This window comes from Mesoplodon bidens (assembly GCF_964165515.1).
Source record: "Mesoplodon bidens genome assembly, chromosome: 4".
Taxonomy (NCBI): domain Eukaryota; kingdom Metazoa; phylum Chordata; class Mammalia; order Artiodactyla; family Ziphiidae; genus Mesoplodon; species Mesoplodon bidens.
This window is the reverse complement of record NC_138160.1, coordinates 107,277,958-107,297,249: the sequence shown is the minus strand read 5'-3', so window position 1 is coordinate 107,297,249 and position 19,292 is coordinate 107,277,958. Positions and strand designations below refer to the sequence as shown.

Below are 19,292 nucleotides of genomic sequence, written 5' to 3'. Positions count from 1 at the left end.
TTCACCCTCAGGTAGTCTCAAAGACAGGAGAAAATTCAGCCAGGTTTCCCTGAAGCACACCTGGGCCAAGAACAAGAAGTAAACAGAATGAGGGAGATAATCCTGAAAGATTCCAGCCCCTTTGAGCTACCTCCAAATGTAAGAACAAATAGTACAGGTAGTGCTGGCCACCAAGGGGTCCATTTCTTGGAAAGGCAGACAATTCGAAGTTACTATATGGGAGTTCGGGGGGCAGCGGGTGGAGGGGAAAGTGTCCCTGGGCAGCTGGCGGGAGAGCTTTGTAAAGGCGAGTGTGATCCAGGAGCAGTGAAATGTCATTGAATGACTACATCCAGTAATCATCTCTCTCCTAAGTCCTGCCAAAATAACAAGGCACAATTAGCTCACAGGAGCTGCCCTGTGCAGGTAGAAGGCACCAGGTTGAACTGAAGTGAGGCATAAATTGCATAAGCCCTGGTGCAGACTTCAGGTGCAGAGTTACCAAATAAGCATGAAACTCCCCGCTGAGGGCTTGTGCCTGCCCTCCTCTTGCCTTTTCAGTTTTAAGTGCCAACACCTGACACTTTTAAATCCAGAGAAAGAATACACATTTTTAAACACATAATGGTGTGAAATATTGTGAGCAGTACATGATTATGGTTAAATGCTGCCTAATGGGCAATTATATTCGAATGAGCCAAGTGGAGAAGTATCCTCAGTTAGGCAGTGGGAGCTCAGTGGTCATTTATTCACTGCATAACACCCTGCTTTGCCCATTTATGCTAAGATCTTCGTTTTCTAGCACAGGCACAGATCTTGACATGACACTGCAATCCAGGGGCATTCATTCATTTTGCTGTGACTCCATCTATTTTTATCCTTAAGATGTTCACACTCCAGAGTTTTCTCTTCTTAAATTATTTAACCATTTCCTAGGCAGAGAGGAAATATTATGTGCTATACACTTTATATAGTCATCTTATCTCCACAGGGCTAGTAAGCAGAGAAGGCAGAAGGAGAATGCAGGTTCCTCTGGCTCCAGAGTCCACACACTTGCCACCATACCTGGCTTCTTCCTTCCTGGCTCAAGACTGCTTTCTTTCACTTGCTTATTGACACACACAGGTGCAAGCACACACAGAAGCGAGGGCTTCTTTACCAACAGCCAGCCTTTCTAAGGGACTAAATGTCCCTTAAAAAGGGGAGAATGCAAAAAGTGATGATTAAAGCCCTGATTTCCTCTTGACGTTGGCTTCATCCGTGAAATCCAGAGCTGTTAGCGGGGAGGGAAGGATGAACAGGCAGAGCAGAGAGAATTTTTAGGGCAGTGTACACCACCGCAATGGTGGCTACCTGTCGTTATACATGTGTCCAAACCCACAGAGTGTACACCGGGAGTGAACCCTAATGTAAACTGTGGACTTGGGGTGGTGATGACGTGGCAATCTAGGTCCATCGATTGTAACAAACGTACCAGTCTTGGGGGGAGGATGTTGATAATGGGGGAGGCTGTACATGTGGGGAGGCACTGGGTGTATTGGGCCTTTCTGTACCTTCCACTCAATTTTGCTGTGAATCTAAAACTACTTCTAAGAAATGAAGTGCATTACAAAAACACAACCACAACGAGCTGTGCCAGACTCCTGTGTGCTGGGACAGTGGAATGGCAGTTCTTCTCTGTGCTCCTGATACCCTGGTCTCGGGGAAACAAAGCTCTTAGGTACACCACCCTGTTAGAAGCCAGAAAACTCATTCTTCATTTCCAAGGGACTTTACACACCCTGTCTTTTTCCCTTTCCATCTAGTTACTCTTTCTCGGCACTTGCGTCTTCATTTCCATGAGTCACTATGTCACCCATTTCTTCTGAGATCTCTCTTAAGGGAGAGATGTTATTAGAAAGCCTGGTGAACTCAAAATGTTTGAGCCTTTTCCCTCCTTTCAGGAACAGGTTGTGAAGGTTAATCGCTCATAATATGGTTGTACACACACGCGAGGTAAATTTCTTTAAAGACTGTCATCTACGTAACTCGGATTGGTGACACTGGTCTTGCAGCTCATGAAGGAGAACCCTGGTTTTTCTCTTGAATTCTGTATGTAATTGCCTCCGTTCTTCGCTTCCCTTTCTTGACAGGTGCCGCAGATTTGGGGAAAGATAAGAAAGACCCTCCAGGTCTTGTTGCTTTGCTTTCCTCCTCCATATTGTTCACTAAACTTACATTCCTGTGCGGTGCCTCATGGCTGCCTGACTTCATTCGTGAAGAGACAGGGACCCCGTGAGATTGTCTGGGATAAAACTGTTTCTTTGCCATCCATTACTACAGAGCTAGAGGGATAGGTTTATGCTGTGATGGATACATGAGAGCAAAGTTATGTTTGTGTGTGTCTAACATGAAAGAGAAAAAAAAAGTCTTTTGAAGCTTTTAGTTTAGAATACTGAAAAGCAGGCTTAATTCTTCAGTGTGCCACCTATTAAAATGTGTAAAACATCTGTTTGTGAAGACTGAGGTCAGATTAAAAGAAGAAAATGAAATATTTTCTACTCATTATTTTATCATCACTTCACCTCCAGCGATCCTATTAGAGACAGAAAGTTGGCATAAATGGTGAAGTTCAAAATCTTTTAGGGCTCTGAGGGAAAATGGCTAGTGTAGTATATGTGAAATGCTGCTGGCAGGTAGGAATAGCAGGAAAGTTGTAAAATAGAGTTTATAGGCATTAAGGACATATCTGTGTAGAATCAATAAAAACAGAAATCAGCAGATGAAGAGAAAACATTCACCATCCTAGAAAATTATGCAGCCCCTCCTAACACTTTGCTTACTTCCAAAGGCTAGATCTTTGCAATAAAGCTGGCAGATGATGGGAGACAAGGCCTGAGAGATAAAAGTAAGAAAAAGGCTCTCATATTTTGCTAAACATTGGCTCATCTGCTTAAAAGCTATGAGTGTAATGTTGAAACCCAGAAGTCATTCGTTCATCAAAATATACACATTTTCGGCTGCTTGTAAGATGTACCTGACAGATGCATATGTCTGAAGAATGACCCTATTGGATGAAGCTATGGCAAGGCGGAAAGAAATATCTACAAAACAGGGTTCATGCAAGAGGGGGGGTGGTCTGTAGGGGAATCTACAAGACACTTCAAGTCACTTTTACCAAGGCTGTTTTTCGGTCTCAGATTTTTAAAACACGTTTATTCAGATACAATTCATTTACCACATAGTTCACGGATTTGAAGCATACAATTCAGTGACATTCAGTGTATTCACAGAGTTCAGTAACCATCACCACAGTCAATTTTTTTTAATAAAAAATATTTTTTAATTTGTCTACAGAAATTTCACTCCTAGGTATATACTTACAGAAATGCATACCTATGTTCACCATGAAACATGTACGGCAATGTTCAGAGCAACACTACCTATACTTGCCAAAAACTGTATAAAATTCATGTGTCCATCTCTAGCAGACAGGGCTGGAACCAGAGTGAGGTAAGTGAAGCACTCACCTCAGGAGCAAAATTTAAATGGTGCCCAAAAATCTAATACTCAAGATAAATAATATTTTAATGCAATGGCTTTTTTCAATCAAAAGTAATGCAAAAACTCCACGATAAACAAAATATCAAATTTTTAAATAAAAGCAGGATCAGTATTACTGATTTTTCCTCAGGCTCCAGGATGGCTTGGCACAGAAATGACAGTAGAATGGACAAATAAATTATGCTATACGCAATGAGAATAAATGAACTACAACTACAACAATAGCATAGATGAATCTCACAGATATAATGTTAAGCAAAACAAGCCAGACACTAATGTATATGCACTGGTGACTCAAAAACAGGCAAAGTTCTTGTTCAAAAGTAGGTGAAACTAATCTAGGATATTAAAAATCAGGATAGTAATTTCCCTTGGAAGGGGGCATGGGAGGGGGAGGAGGGTTCTGTAACTCTAGGAATATTCTATTTCTTGATCTGTATGTTCCATGGGTTTTAAACTTTGGGAGAATCCATCAACCAGCTTATTTATGATTTGTGTACTTTTTATATGTGCTAAAAAAATTTTAGGAGTTGTCTTACTCTAGACCTAGAGATTTTCACACTAAGTAAAGTAAGTCAAAGACAAATATCATATGATATCACTTATATGTGAAGTCTTAAAAAATGATACAAATGAACTTATTTACAAAACAGAAGCAGACTCACAGACATAGAAAACAAACTTAGGGTTACCAAAGGGTAAACGGGGAGAGATAAATTAGGAGTTTGAGATTAATTTATACACACTACTATATCTGGGATTAACAGATACATACTATTACAGATAAAATAGATTAAACAACAAGGACCGCCTATGTAGCACAGGGAACTGTATTCAATATCTTGTAATAACTGATAATGGAAAAGAATCTGAAAAATATAGATATACATATATGTGTATATATATATATATATCTCTATACACACTCATATATATGTATAACTGAATCACTTTGCTGTACACCTGAAACATTGTAAATCACCTACAGTCCAATTTTTTTTTTTTTTATGGCTGCGTTGGGTCTTCGCCAATGTGCAGGCCCTCTCTAGTTGCGGCGACCGGGGGCCGAGCAGGGGCCTCTCACTGCGGTGGCCTCTCCTGCTGCGGAGCACGGGCTCCAGGCACGCGGGCCCAGCAGCTGCGGCGCACCGGCCTAGCTGCTCCACAGCACGTGGGATCCTCCCGGACCAGGGCTCGAACCCGCGGCCCCTGCCTTGGCAGGAGGCTTCTTAACCACTGTGCCACCAGGGAGGTGTCTATAATTCAATTTTTAAAACATGTGAGAAAAAGAAAAGTATTACAAAAATAAAAAATAAAATTGAAAAAGAATTCCCCTACTTAAAAGTGACAATATATACCAGCGACTTCAAGATGAGATGAGCCCCCGGAGGAGGAGACCACAGTCAATTTTAGAACATTTTCATCACCCTAAAAAGAAACCTCACACACTTCAGCCTTCACTCTCCAGTCCTCACATCCCCGCCCCTGCCCCCTCCCCCTCCCCCCAGCCCAATGCAACCAAGAATCTATTTTATATGTCTATGATTTGCCTATTCTGGACATTTCCTATAAATGGAAGCCTGCAGTGTGTGGTCCTTTGTGACTAGTTTCCTTCACGTAGCATAAGGTTTGCAAGGTTCAGTGTCAGATTTTATAGAAAACGTATCTTAACCTTCCTTGCTATCATTTTTATTTGACTCCTCAACATCCTATTTACCTTAATATACTACCATTTACTGAGTCCTTACCCTGTGCCACTGTTCTAGGCACTTTCGTGTTCTCCTATTTGTATGTACAACCTTCTCCATTTTAGAAAGGAGAAAACTAGCACAGAGGTGTGGATGGTTTACTTCCCTTTTAAAGTTTTGTCCTTTCCCTATCACAGTTTATGTGATGAAACCCTGTTCGCTTGTTTTACTCTTTTATTGTGTGGAAATCATCTGTGCATTGATTTTTTTATGTGGTCTGAAGTTTTGCCATCTTTGTCCAGTAAAAGTCCTTTTTTTCTTTAAGCCCTTTAATTTAATTTGGCTGCTTTCATGATTCTACTGCCCTACAACTGCACAATTAATTTTTTAAATATTATAGTTTGTGCCCTAGGTTGATTTTTTTCTTAAACCAAGGTCTAAGGAGAGATTATGGATTCTCAGAAGGCAGTCAAATCCCACTGCCCATATTCCTATATTCATCAAAGCTCAGAGAGTTGGATTAGACCAAAGAGTGTCTTAAGACAGTTTAGGAAGATACCCTGGAACAGTGCTTCTTCTCCGCAAATATGTTTGAGAATCAGATCAAAGCTTGAACTCTCTCCCCTGAAATGCACAGACACCCAGTGTTCAAATAAAGTCACAAAGGTTTTCTGAAGCCCTACGCCCAGGGTCAAAGACCCCTGACCTAGAAGGATAGTTATATAAGCTGCAAGGGAACATGTAGATTTTCCAAAAGTGTCTCTTGCACCCTTAAAATGTTTTAAGCATGAAAAGTAAGGGAAGCTTATCAACCCTTCACTGTAAATTCTTTCTGCTGTGAGGAGGCCACATTATAATTCTGGGGTGCCACAACAGCGGATATGATTTGCTAGTCTTGATGGGAGGGCTGCTGATTCCATTCTGCACATATACAGGACTGGGCTAGTTATTAACTTGGGTTCTTCCATGGTTGGCTTGGTTCTGGCATGAGGGCACATGTCTTAGGATCGCTCAAGCTAAAAATGCATGTGTGTCTCCCGATTGGAGTCGAGCTTTCCCACAGGCAGCAGCTGTGTTCATCCAGCCAGTCTCCTGCTTGCCCGTCTGTAAATGCCAGTCCCTGACATCATGACCCCTGTCATGGAGCCATTGCCTCTACCCATTAAGAATGTCTTCCCTGAAGGCAGCTCTGGGAGATTTGTCGCAAAATGGTCTACAAATATTGAACATAATCAAAAGAAGTAATGCCAACAAAATGGAAACCATCACCCTCCCCTCACGTGACACTGCAGCGTATTTTTACCTGGTGGTCTGATATTCCAGGCCCCATACCTAATGGAGGGTATCTGAAGAGTCCAGGGGAGCAGTAAAAACAGGTGGCTGGGGGAGCCTGGACAGAGAGGGGGAGACTCTTTCACCTGGATGTGAGGAGGCTAAGGAAGGGCATGTCTGAAATCTTACAAATCATGAACAACTTAGATAACATGAGCATGACGTTCGTAGCACGATCCAAATTACATGAATGCTGGTGGGCTCCCCTTGAAATCTGAGGGCAGGAGTGTCGAACAAAACTAAAGAGGTTCCAGCAAATACTGCAACTCATGAACTTAAGCCATTGCCTCCAGTGGAGCCTTGAGAGATTCCAGATCCATTAGTTGCTAAGATGTGTCTAACGTCAGCAAGGTCAGACAGGCCCTAAATATTTGGGGGACTTTTTGGCAGCAAAACATTGGACTGTAAGCACTGTGAATGTAAAAGTTCCTCTGTTCTCACAGTTGTCCATCTAGCAGAAAGTTACTCTTTTCACAGTATTCCCATCCTTGCTGACTTTGGGAATATATGGCCCTGGTGAGACTGTCTCTTCTATCCTGTATTTTACACATGCATCATATTTTATTGAAATCCCTCCACCACACTCTGCTTGGGTAGCTTTCATACTCACATTCTCACTACATCTGAGGGACACAGATTTTTTAATGTGGTCCCATTTTGAGGACCTGGTTGTGAATTTGATTTCTCCCTCTCTATTCCTTTAAATATCCCCAATTCTTAAAATAGAGATGTATTATCCTTATTCATGTTATTCATCATATTCTCATCTTCTGTACAGTGTTCCAACTGGGGTTCTTACTTGGTACCCTGTCCTGCCATCTTTTACCCCATGATCTTGTCTTTCTGCTGGAAGTAATTATTCGAAGCTCCAGAAACCTGGGCTCCAACCACAGATGAGCAGAAAGGGTGTTAGATGCCAGCAGCTTTACCAGCTGGAGGGCCAGGGGCCCCATAAGAGCCAAAAGGAAGCAGAGCTCCAGGAACTGGGAGCTGCTGTATGCGTCCTGTTTATAGTAGACTACACGGTATGATTCCATTGGCTCCCAGAGTAATCATTTTTATTGCTGGCACTATGCATTTTATTGATGAATTTCTTCTGCAAATTTCTGTTTTCTTTCTCTTCATCCTGTCTTGGTTGTTTATCTCATCTTCTTATGTTTCCAGATTTACATGGATCACATATGCCACATAATTCTGCAGTACCTTCTCATATTTTGTTTTTGTTTTTTTAAGATTTTTTTTGATGTGGACCATTTTTAAAGTCTTTACTGAATTTGTTACAATACTGCTTCTGTTTTATGTTTTGGTTTTTTGGCCACGAGGCATGTGGGATCTTAGCTCCCCGACCAGAGATGGAACCCGCGCCCCCTGCATTGGAAGGTGAAGTCTTAACCACTGGACCGCCAGGGAAGTCCCGCTTCTCATATTTTGGATAAGCAAACTCCATTTGGCTGTGATCACACAGTGATGATCTAAACTAATTAGAGCCAGATGATTCGCATTTTACTTATATCTGAAATTGCAAGTGAATATATAAAATTATTTTGCCATCTAATCCTGCTATGCTTCTAATCTTATCCTTGGAAAATTTCAAACCATTGGTATGAGTGTGTGTAGCATTTATTTAAATAATGCTGAAGCCAAATTATAATGTTCCAGACACAAATATAATACTTATGGAGCATTATAGCCCATTAACTGGCTTACCGGCCTGAGGACTTCAGGGAGCGTCACAGATATCTAGGGTGTCCTTGAATATGATGTACACTTCAGCCACATCACAGCTGTGAAGGCCCAGAGCAACTGCTAAGCATGTGTCTGTGACAGAAATTACTTTACTGGATTTGATCAGAAGAGTCGGGGAAGTGATTTTATATATATATGTATACATTTCAGTTAAACCCATCTGATTTCTACTCAAAGCGATCCCCAGGTTAAGAAGCATTTGTGTATTTCTTCGGCTAGTATTTATCAAGCACAAACTAAATATTTTAGGAAATGGGGATATAACTGTGAATAGGCCAGAAGAACGCTGTGTACTAATAGAGTTTACCTGCTAGGAAGAAAGACAGAATAAGCAAGTAAATAAATAAAAAGATTATCTGTGATGGTGATACAAGTTATAAAGGAAGAAACAAGCTCTTGTGGTAAAGGATGACCAGAGAGAGAGAAGGTAGGGGTTTGTGAAGGCCTCTCTGAAGAGGTGACATGTGAACCCATGACCCATGAGAAGGAACCAGATGTGGGAAGAGTAGCAGGCAGAAGCAACAGCCACTGCAAAGGCTCTGAGCCAGGCCAGTTCGGTATTTCTGAAACAGGAAAAAACACTGCAAAGGAGCACTGTTTGAGGGGTTAAAGGAGCTAGATTTGAAGGTGCTTCAACTTTTCTGTCATGGACTCCTTGGCAGTCTGTTGAAGCCTACAGATGGATCTCTTCTCATAATCATGTTTTTCATTACATAAGACAAAAATACATAGGAATGCAAAGAAGACCAATTACATTATAATACAGCTATCAAAATATTTAAAAGACAAAGCTGTGACATAAAATATAAGTGCTGCTTTAACACATTTTGTAGTAGATCTAATAACTAACTATGAAATACAGTTTGTCTGAAACAGTTGTAATGTGATATGAAATGTCTGTGGTTTCTCTAGATGACAAAGTCACAGGTACTGCTCATACCACTAAGATTTTCTGCATTACTCAGTGAAATACTAAATTTCAATTAGAAGCTGTGAAAATAAAGGTGTGATTTTGCCCCCCATTGTAAAATCACAGATCCCATGAATCCTCTCCTTGGACCCCCTGGGGTCTGTGGAGCCCTGGGTATAAACAGCGGGGCTACATCACGCAGGTTTCTTGGGCCACGGCAAGGCGTTAGACTAAGCGCTATGGGGAGCCGCTGGGGAAATCTAAGCAAGAGAAGTGGTGTGATATTGCTGCTTTATATATAGAACCTGGATTCTAGGATAACAGGAGTAGAACAGTGAGGCGACTATTACATGGTTCAGGTGAAAGACAAGGGTGGCTTGGAAAAGAGTAGTGGCCCTAGAGAGTGAGATGTGAACATGTTCAAGATGTGTTCCAGAAGAACTGCCAGGACCTGCTGATGGATTGGGTAGAGGGGGCGGGGAATGAGGAAAGGCAGATAAGGATGGCACGGAGGTTGCTTACAAGAGCCTTTGGGTGTTGGTGTTGCCGTGTACTGGTGTGGAACCACCTGGGAGCGGAATTGGTTTGTAGGAGAGTTAGGGTGGTGGCTGTGAATCCAGTGTGGCATTGTGGACCTGGTGAAGTGTGAGATGTTTATTACACACATGGAGAGAGATCTAGTACACACAGCAGGATCCACAAGCCTGGGGCTCAGAAGAGAGTAGGGTCAAAAGATGACATATCCACTCTACAGTTGAACCTGACATCTTGAACAAAAGTGGGAAGTTAAGACAACTTGAGAGGGGCTTTCACTACTCCCCTCAAAGCTGCACCTTCCCACTCCTTTGAGGGAGACCCCCCCCATTTTTCACTCCCCAAGAGAGGTGACGGAACTTGATAAAGGTCACACAGCATAAGGGGGAACCAAGAGGGGGCACCTGGAAGCAGTATCCTGTCTCCTGCTTCCAAGCACGTGTTTTATCTCTGCTCAGTGCTACTTCTCCAACCTTATCCATTGTGAAAGCAAACAAAAATTAGGATCAAGGTTTTATGTAGCACAAAAGCAAGCTCAAGGGAAGATGTGAAAGAACAGTAAGTAGGCTGCAGATTTCAAATACAGGCTCCTCCACCACATAACATTGAGCAAGTCACTTAACCTCACTGAGGCTTAATACCCTAATTCAAAATGGGAATAACACCACCACCTGGTGTTACTGAATTCAGTAAAAATACCTGGCACATAATAGGCACTCAGTACATATTTTTGGTTGAACTCAAGTTGTATATATTTTTTTAATTTATTTATTTATTTATTTTTGGCTGCGTTGGGTCTTGGGACCAGGGAAGTCCCAAGTTGTATAATTTTTAAGTGGACACTTGGTATTCTCTTTTTCTCATATATTTCAAGGTAGTTTTTTTCTAGAAAAAAAAAGATAGTAATTGTGACGGAAACAGTACAAAGGACCTTGAATAATTTACTGGATTTCTCATGCTATTTCATGATCTATGGAAAAATAGATGGTATTCCACGGTTATTTACATCTTAGAAAAAAAAAGCTTGAACAGAAACTACAGGTTTTTCACCTTGTAGCAACAAAACACTATGTAGGGGCTTCCCCGGTGGCGCAGTGGTTAAGAATCCACCTGCCAATGCAGGGGACACGGGTTCGAGCCCTGGTCCGGGAAGATCCCACATGCCATGGAGCAACTAAGCCCGTGCACCACAACTACTGAGCCTGCGCTCTAGAGCCCACGAGCCACAACTACTGAAGCCCACGTGCCTATAGCCCGTGCTCTGCAACGAGAAGACACTGCAGTGAGAAGCCCACGCACCACATCGAAGAGTAGCCCCCGCTCGCTGCAACTAGAGAAAGCCCATGCGCAGCAATGAAGACCCAACACAGACAAAAATAGAAAATAAAATAAACAAATTTTTTAAATGTTAAAAAAAAATACTATGTAGATATTTCTCTTGGGAACCTAAAAGGAGTGATACATAAGGAATGCTACCTCTAACCTAGAGGGCTAAAAGCAGTGAACTTCAGGACTTAATGTTTAGCTGCCAACAAAGTTTCTCCTCACCAATTGATTTGATTAGTCTAACTAATATTGTAAGATCATTTCTGGTCAGGGCTACTGGCATCTCAGATGTTTATTCATTCATTTTCATGAAGCATCTACAATGTTCCAGCACTGTTCTTGGATCGAGGCATCCAAGAAGAAACAAAAATGAAGTTCTGCCATCATGGAGCTCTCACTGAAGTGGGGAGCAAAAAATAAACAAGCAATCAGGCAAATAGATAAGCAGCATCATTTCAGAGAGTGTCATGTGCTCTATAGAAAACATGGCCAGGTAAAAAGAAAATGTAGCCAGGTAGTGCTCACAGGTGCAAAGAGCATTTTCAATAAGAAGGTGCCATTTGAGCTGAGACCTAAATGATGAGAAGGAGCCAACCGTGCAAGAACATGGGCAGAGCCCATTCCCCATGTGAGAACAGCCACGTGTAAAGTTGAAAATGAAGGGCGAGAGGTAACAGGAGAGACACAAAAGAAGGCAGAGGTGAGGTCAGGTTTTCTTGTAGTCCCAGGTAAACAGTTTGAACTATATTCTAACCACTGGAGAATTTTAAGCAAAGGAGCAACATGATCTGATTTATATATTTACAAGGTCACTGTGACTGCTGTTTTGGAACTGGCCTAGGAGGTGACCAGAGTGGAAGCAGGGAGGCTGTTGCCTCCCAAGTAGGAGGTGATGGTGGCCCCGGGATGGCAGCAGTGGACATGGAGAGAGGTGCACAGATTCCAGATGTATGTCGAAAGAGTGCCGACCAGACTTACAGAAGGGCTGGATGTGCAGGCTAAGACACACAAAGGAAACAGGATGACAAAGTGACTGGGTGGTTGGTGGTGTCATTTACTGATTCGGGTTGCAGAAAAGAAAGGTCGTGAGGTCCGTGCTAAATCAAGAGTTTGGTTGTGGACAGATTAAGTTTGAGTTGTCTATTAGTCATGTAAGTGGAGCTGTTGAGTGGGCTGCTGAATATGCACATCTGGAGCTTTGGAAAGAGGCCGAGGCTGGAGATTGGCATTTAGGGTCCTGAGCAAATCATCTGTGAAGTTTTCATTTGAAGTGCGTTGTTTCCAGTCGGGGTTGATGGATGTCTGGAGCGAGCATCTCCTTAGCTGCCCTGGAATCAGAATCACCTTCTGAGCAGCTTCAGCTGTCCTGGAAATTCACTGACAGACTGCGGAGTTGGGGGATTTAAAACACTGGCGGGAGTTTGTTTGGTTTTGTTCTCTGCTGTTTCAAGTTAACTGAAATGCATGATTTTCAGGTTTCATCTTCAGTTTTAAATTATGCAGAGGACCTGTCACATATCTTCTGATCCTCGCACTGCCCCTTTCACATTGCGGCTCTCCAGGAAAGCAAGACAACTCAGTGCAGGCTGTGTTGGACTTCAAGAATAAGCCCTGTCTAGGGCTTCCCTGGTGGCGCAGTGGTTGAGAGTCCACCTGCCGATGCAGGGGACACGGGTTCGTGCCCCGGTCCGGGAGGCTCCCACATGCCGCGGAGCGGCTGGGCCCGTGAGCCATGGCCGCTGAGCCTGCGCGTCTGGAGCCTGTGCTCCACAACGGGAGAGGCCACATCAGTGAGAGGCCTGCGTACCGCAAAGAAAAAAAAAAAAAGCCCTGTCCCAAGAAAGGCAAGCGCTTGGTAAATAACTCTGCCAAGTGTCAAATAAACAGGAGATGCTCAGGCAGGTAAACATTCTGAGTAAACATTCTGAGATCATGCCTTTTTTTTTTCTTTTTTTTTCTACTCCATAAATTTTTTATGGTTTTATCACCTTTACCCCTTCTATCAGTTTCTTTCATTCTCATGATGGTTTCTTATTAAGGAGATTCATGGGGAAGGTTGTAATCGATCAGAGCTATTAGCCACCAGAGTGTAATCTGGTTCCAGTACAAACTGACCTGCCCGATGTCCTGTCTGCTTTGGAGATTTAAGCCGATTAACTTAAGAGTCTGGGAGGCAGGATCTAATGTCCTGTAGCACTGCACCCTCTCACCCCTACCCGCCAGTAGGGATTTAACAAACTGACACTGTCATTAGAACTGAACCTACAGTTAACCCACCTTGAAAGTAACCACTAGTGCCTGGCTCACCTTGGATGTACATTTACAGCCAGTGAATGATGCTGTGTCCCTGGCAATGGAATGCTGCTGTAATTCCTTCTGCTGTCTCAGGCCCTATACTGCTGATTACGGTGGAGGTTTCTGTTTTGTTTCATTGGTTGGTTGGTTGGTTGGTTTTGTACCTACTTCCAAGAGTAGATCAATCTCATGGTTCGGGAACAAGTCAGTGATTGGAATGAGGTCACCACAAAAAAGGGCAGCTCACTGCTAGGGCTTTCAGTTGCACAATCTCTGTCTGCTTTATGTTTTTGATGGAATCAGAGAACAAAAGGCAGGAAGGTGCCCTGGGCTGCCCACAGACCCCCTGGAAGCCATATGGGTGGACCTGCCAAGTGAAAGATGCCATGCAAATTAGCATTCTCGATCACAGACCTCTGCTCTTAAAATACAGCTAACCGGGCTTCCCTGGTGGCGCAGTGGTTGAGAGTCTGCCTGCCGATGCAGGGGACACGGGTTCGTGCCCCAGTCCGGGAAGATCCCACATGCCGCAGAGCGGCTGGGCCCGTGAGCCATGGCTGCTGAGCCTGCGCGTCCGGAGCCTGTGCTCCACAATGGGAGAGGCCACAACAGTGAGAGGCCCGCGTACCGCAAAAAAAAAAAAAAAAAAAAATACAGCTAACCACCAAGTACAAGCTGAGGACTAAGGTCAAACTAAAGACTCTTCAAGAATGATATTTTAGCTGCAAAAGCTGTCCACAAGCAGCAGGATAAATTAATGGGTATTTTGTACCAGGGGAACCATGATAAGTAAATATTCCTTCTTGCACTGATAACACCAGTTAAGGTGCAATCCTCCTCCTCCTCCCCCCGCCCCTTTTATTTATTGACAATGATTATATAATAGGAGCACAGTCCTTGGAGCTAGACCACACAGATCAAAGCCAAGGCCAAACTTCTACAAGTTTTTTAACTTCTCCGAGCCTCAGTTTCCCTATCTATAAAATGGTGATGATAATAATGGTACCTCTTTCAAAGATTATTGAAGAGTAGACCAGTTACTACATGTAGCAGATAAGATAGTGCTTGGCGTACTGTAAGGTCTGAGTAAACATGTAAACTTAAGCTACTGTCATTCATTCAACCTTGTGAACGTTGAATGTGCTATAGATGCCAGTGACATAAAGGTAAGGGCCTACCTCAGGTCAGTGGGAAGACGGACACACCAACAAACCTGCCATTCTGCCTCAGCAGGCTCTTTACTGAATGTGTGGGAGATGAAGATGCTACTACAGGATAGGTATAATACTCTCTATATAATAAGTATAACTGGTAAGAGAGGCAGAAGACATAGAAAAGCAAGAAATGTAATTGAACAATAATTGAGATCAACCTTTTGCCTATTAAGAATTAAGCTAGGGCTCCCCTGGTGGCGCAGTAGTTGAGAGTCCGCCTGCCAATGCAGAGGACACGGGTTCGAGCCCTGGTCTGGGTAGATCCCACATGCCTCAAAGCAACTGGGCTCGTGAGCCACAATTACTGAGCCTGCGCGTCTGGAGCCTGTGCTCCGCAACAAGAGAGGCCGCGATAGTGAGAGGCCCAAGCACCGCGATGAAGAGTGGCCCCTGCTTGCCACAACTAGAGAAAGCCCTCGCACAGAAACAAAGACCCAACACAACCATAAATAAATTTAAAAAAAGAATTAAGCTAAAATGCATGACAATGTAGCTGAGATTAAATGCCCAGAAATTGGACCTTATTGTGGTTTAGTAAAAGAATTAACATAGAACAGAACAGCAGCCTAAAAATATTTTATAAAGTTACCATGATAACATCCTGGCCAGCCAACCATTCAGTTATCTGATGTACCAATAAAACAGCAGGACTTACCGTATTCCACCAAACTGAAAATCTGCAAAACATCTAGTGTGTGTATGTGCAGGCGTATACACACACACACACACGTCCGCGCGCACACGCAAATGCCATTTGGTGCAGAAAGAAAACATAAATATGGAGAGCCGGGAACAGAAGTGAGGCTGGTTTCAATCTCACCTCTAATACCCACTTGCAATCTATCCTTAGGCGAGTTATTAAACTCTGCTCCCCAGTGTTTGCATCTGTAAAATGGGGATAATGTTAGCACCTGCCTCACAGGGTTATTGTGAAAACTCAACGAGACATTGCATAAGACACTCCAAATAGCTAGCAGTGGCTTGCCCCAGCCTTGGCTCTGTAATAGTTTATTTTATTGCTATAGTTTGCTGTGCACTAGACACCTCCCTCCCCTGACTCCCTCCTCTCTCCCTGTCTCTCTCCCTCCCTCCCTCTCTCCCTCTGGATGTATATATATATATATATATATATATATATATATTTACACAAGTAATCCATGTTCATTTTAGAAAAACAAGAATATACATACAAAAAGAAAATTAAAGACCATTCTGATTCCACCACCAAGAGCAGCAACTATTTTGCTAGTATCCCTCTGGTCTTTGTCTACGTAAATTCACTAAATCTATTAAATGTCCATGTGTATGTAAATACCTCACTACATATACAGGATCATACTCTACATTCTGTCTAGTAGAATTCTTTTCCTGTTCAGCAATATATCATGTCAGTAAATATAAAATATACATTACCATTTCAGATTACTTTATAGTAGTCTATTTTAAGTAAATTCCATATTGTAGTTAGACAATCCCCTATTGCTGGAAACTTGAGGCAAAATCCCATTTTCTCTGTTATAAACTCTGTTTGTGTAAGTATCCTGTATCAGCCTATTTGGATACTTTGGCAGAGGTTCTTACCATGGCACAGGGTAAATTTTTCCTCAACAGGTATTACCAGTGGTCTTATTCATGGGGCCTGCATTTGTGTAGGAGATAAATTATACTTAGGGTCCTGAAGAAGTCACAGATTTTAACATAGCAGTACCTGTTTGAAGAACCTCATACCTAAATGTGACCCAGCAGCAAACAATACAAAGAGTAAACTGAGCCAAAGAAGAACATGTATAGTGTTAATACAGTGCAGAATGCAGGTACTGGTGGTCATGAACATAAAAAGTGGCCTGGAAATTTTTCAGGAATATAGAAGATCAAAGAACAATTAGAAAATAGGAAACTGGAAACAAGCAATAGCAATTTCTAGTTTGCCTTTGCAATTTATTTTACATCAAACAGAGCTCAGTAGTCATCCACAATTACCTCCTTGCATTCCTGAGTCATTTCATGGAGCAATGTCAAGGGCCACATAAAGTGCTAAGTTAGTTGTAATAAAACGTACTCAGAATTCCCAAGGAACAGAAACTGGGGGGAGTCCTAGCCAATGAGGTAAGCTTGTCTGTGCACATCTGTCACGTAGTTATTGAGAACCTACTATGTTCCAACAAGTGGGGACACAGAGAAAAGTAGGCCAGGCTCCCAGATCTGCTTCCAGGGAAAATCTAAGCCGTCGGGGGTGAGGGGGAGGGCGTGGGGGGGGTCAGGCTGCTGCTAGGTTGGCACTGTTGTTAAAGAATCTGGACTTCTTAATGTCTTGCAATTTCAATTTTCAAATATTTTACTGACAGGACATCTGAATGAAAGTGGAGAGATTCTGATCCCCTTCTCAGTATCACCTGGAGCAGTCATTCTCCCTCACTGAGCCTCTGTAAAGTTGGGATAACAAGGCCTCATTTCTACTCTCCACTTCACAGAGAGAGTGCCAGTATTTAGATAAGAAAACGTTGATAACTAAGAGCTCTTTGAATTTCTTTGAAGCTGCCCAGATGTCTGAGGTAGCACGACAACACGTAGCAGGGTTAATACTGTTTGCACTTGATCATTTTGGTATTGTATTAAATTTGTATAATACTGCGTTTATATTCACAGACAAGTCAACTCCCCATAATCTATGTTTTAATATGTATTCAGCTCCATTTTTGAGCTGAGGTGACTTCTTTCAGCATCTCAGCCCATTTTTAAAGCGGATTGTCACTGGAAAGGGGTAATTTAGGCATTCGGGGTCATTTACTATTCTCCTCAGGCAAACATTCAAGGGAGGAAACGTTCCAGAAAACTGTCTTCTGTGCCTTTGACCTCCCATCTCTTGTGCTCACTCCTTGAGGTTTTTGTTGGCCCTTACATAGCTCTTTCCTCAACTTGCTTGCCCTCTTCACAGCTCGTATGTCTCTTGTCTCTGCCCTGAGCTTGGCCTTCCCCCTCTCTCCAGTCACTTCCATCCACTCTTGTCTCCCCTGTCATGGTCCTTTCCCTCCCACCAATGGTTTTGTAGGAAATGCTATGCTGGCCCCTTGGGGTATCTGCTCAGCAGCCCACAGCACTGCTAGTCCCCGAGATGAGATGGAAGCCAGCCAGCCAGTGTCTCTCCCACCCCACCCTATCATCTGTGTGTGACCTCACTCCTTCCCTGGACTCCTTGGCCTCTGTCATTACTACATGGGATAGTGAGATGGGAATGTCAAATTACTTGGGCACATTTCCATGCCAATCCAAAGGAAAGCCACCTGGCTTCATTACCACTATGCACTGACTCCAATATGTAAGCATGACATTTCCTAGAATGGATTATGGAAAACATCTCAGCAGGCATTTAAAAGTTCCCCAAGTGGGAGGACAACAACCCTATTTCCCGTCCTGCAGGAATGCTCATCTCTAGTCTTTCAACAAGCTGACGTTTTCCCCACCCTTTCTGGAGTTGGTTCAGTCAAGATGGTAGCACAATTAAGATGTCAGAGATGGTCCTACGTAGGAGGTTCAGGGTCCTAAAACATGAGGCAGGGGCATTACAAGACACATGGAGTCAGATGAGTCTCATTCCCCAAGACCACCCTCAGGCTCAGAGACTGACTAGAAGGACTCACAAAGCTCTTAGACTCATGGTTACAGTTAACTACAACAGAGGGATACCAGTTAAAATCAGCAAAGGGAGAAAGTGCATGGGGCAACGTCCAAGAGAAACAAGGCACAAGCTCCCAGATGTCCCCTCCAAGTAATATCACACAGATGTGCTTAATATTTCTAGCAACAATCTGTAACAACATATGCAAAGCATTATCTCTCAGGGATGCTCGCCCGAGCCTCCAGGGTGAGCATCCCTGAGATGCTCAGGGGTGTTCAGGGATGTGTCCAGGGTGTTTATTGGGGTCAGTCACAAAAGACATGCAGCACCTGCATGAAAGACCTCAAGCTACTCAGACTCCAGCCCCTACAGCAAAAATAGGTGTTCAGCATAAATCACACTGTTGGCATAAACTATCTGCTTACACTGGCACCATGTGGCCCAAGGCCTCAGGCATACAAAAACGCTCTTATGAGGCACATTATTACAAGGACTCAGAGTTCTTCTCTTAGGAGCCAGTCTTAAAAAACAGGTCTTTTGGGCTTCCCTGGTGGCGCAGTGGTTGGGAGTCCGCCTGCTGATGCAGGGGACACGGGTTCGTGCCCCGGTCCGGGAAGATCCCACATGCCGTGGAGCAGCTGGGCCCGTGAACCATGGCCGCTGAGCCTGCGCGTCCGAAGCCTGTGCTCCGCAACGGGAGAGGCCACAACAGTGAGAGGCCGGCATACCGCATAAAAAAAAAAAAAAAGAAAAAACAGGGCTTTCTCAGGAATGTGCAGGATTTGAGTTAACTCAAATGGGGCCTGCTGAGTTAACCCTTTCCTGCACACATTCCCAGGGTCAAGACACAGGAATGCTCTGGCACATGACAGCACCTCCTGCAGCTCAGTTACCTTCCAAAAATAAGGTCCTCTCTGCCTTCCACGTAGGGTCACTGTGATTCATAATAAATAATCATTGAACTCTTTTCAAAACCAGCAGGACACCTACAGCAAGGATGCTTTTATTATTATTATTATTACTATTCCTATCATCATAATCACTATTGTCATATTATACTCACATCATAATCACTACTGTTCATGGGACAGGGCATGGGAATGAGCCCT

General features: G+C 43.2%; 1 protein-coding gene across 3 annotated transcripts in view; it reads left to right on the top strand.

The window, feature by feature from the left end:
* The window catches only part of MARCHF3 (membrane associated ring-CH-type finger 3), a gene marked incomplete at its 3' end in the record, with an annotated part of 154,100 nt that overhangs the window by 124,479 nt on the left and 10,329 nt on the right, over nt 1–19,292 (top strand). The gene's annotated exons all lie outside the window — the stretch shown is intronic.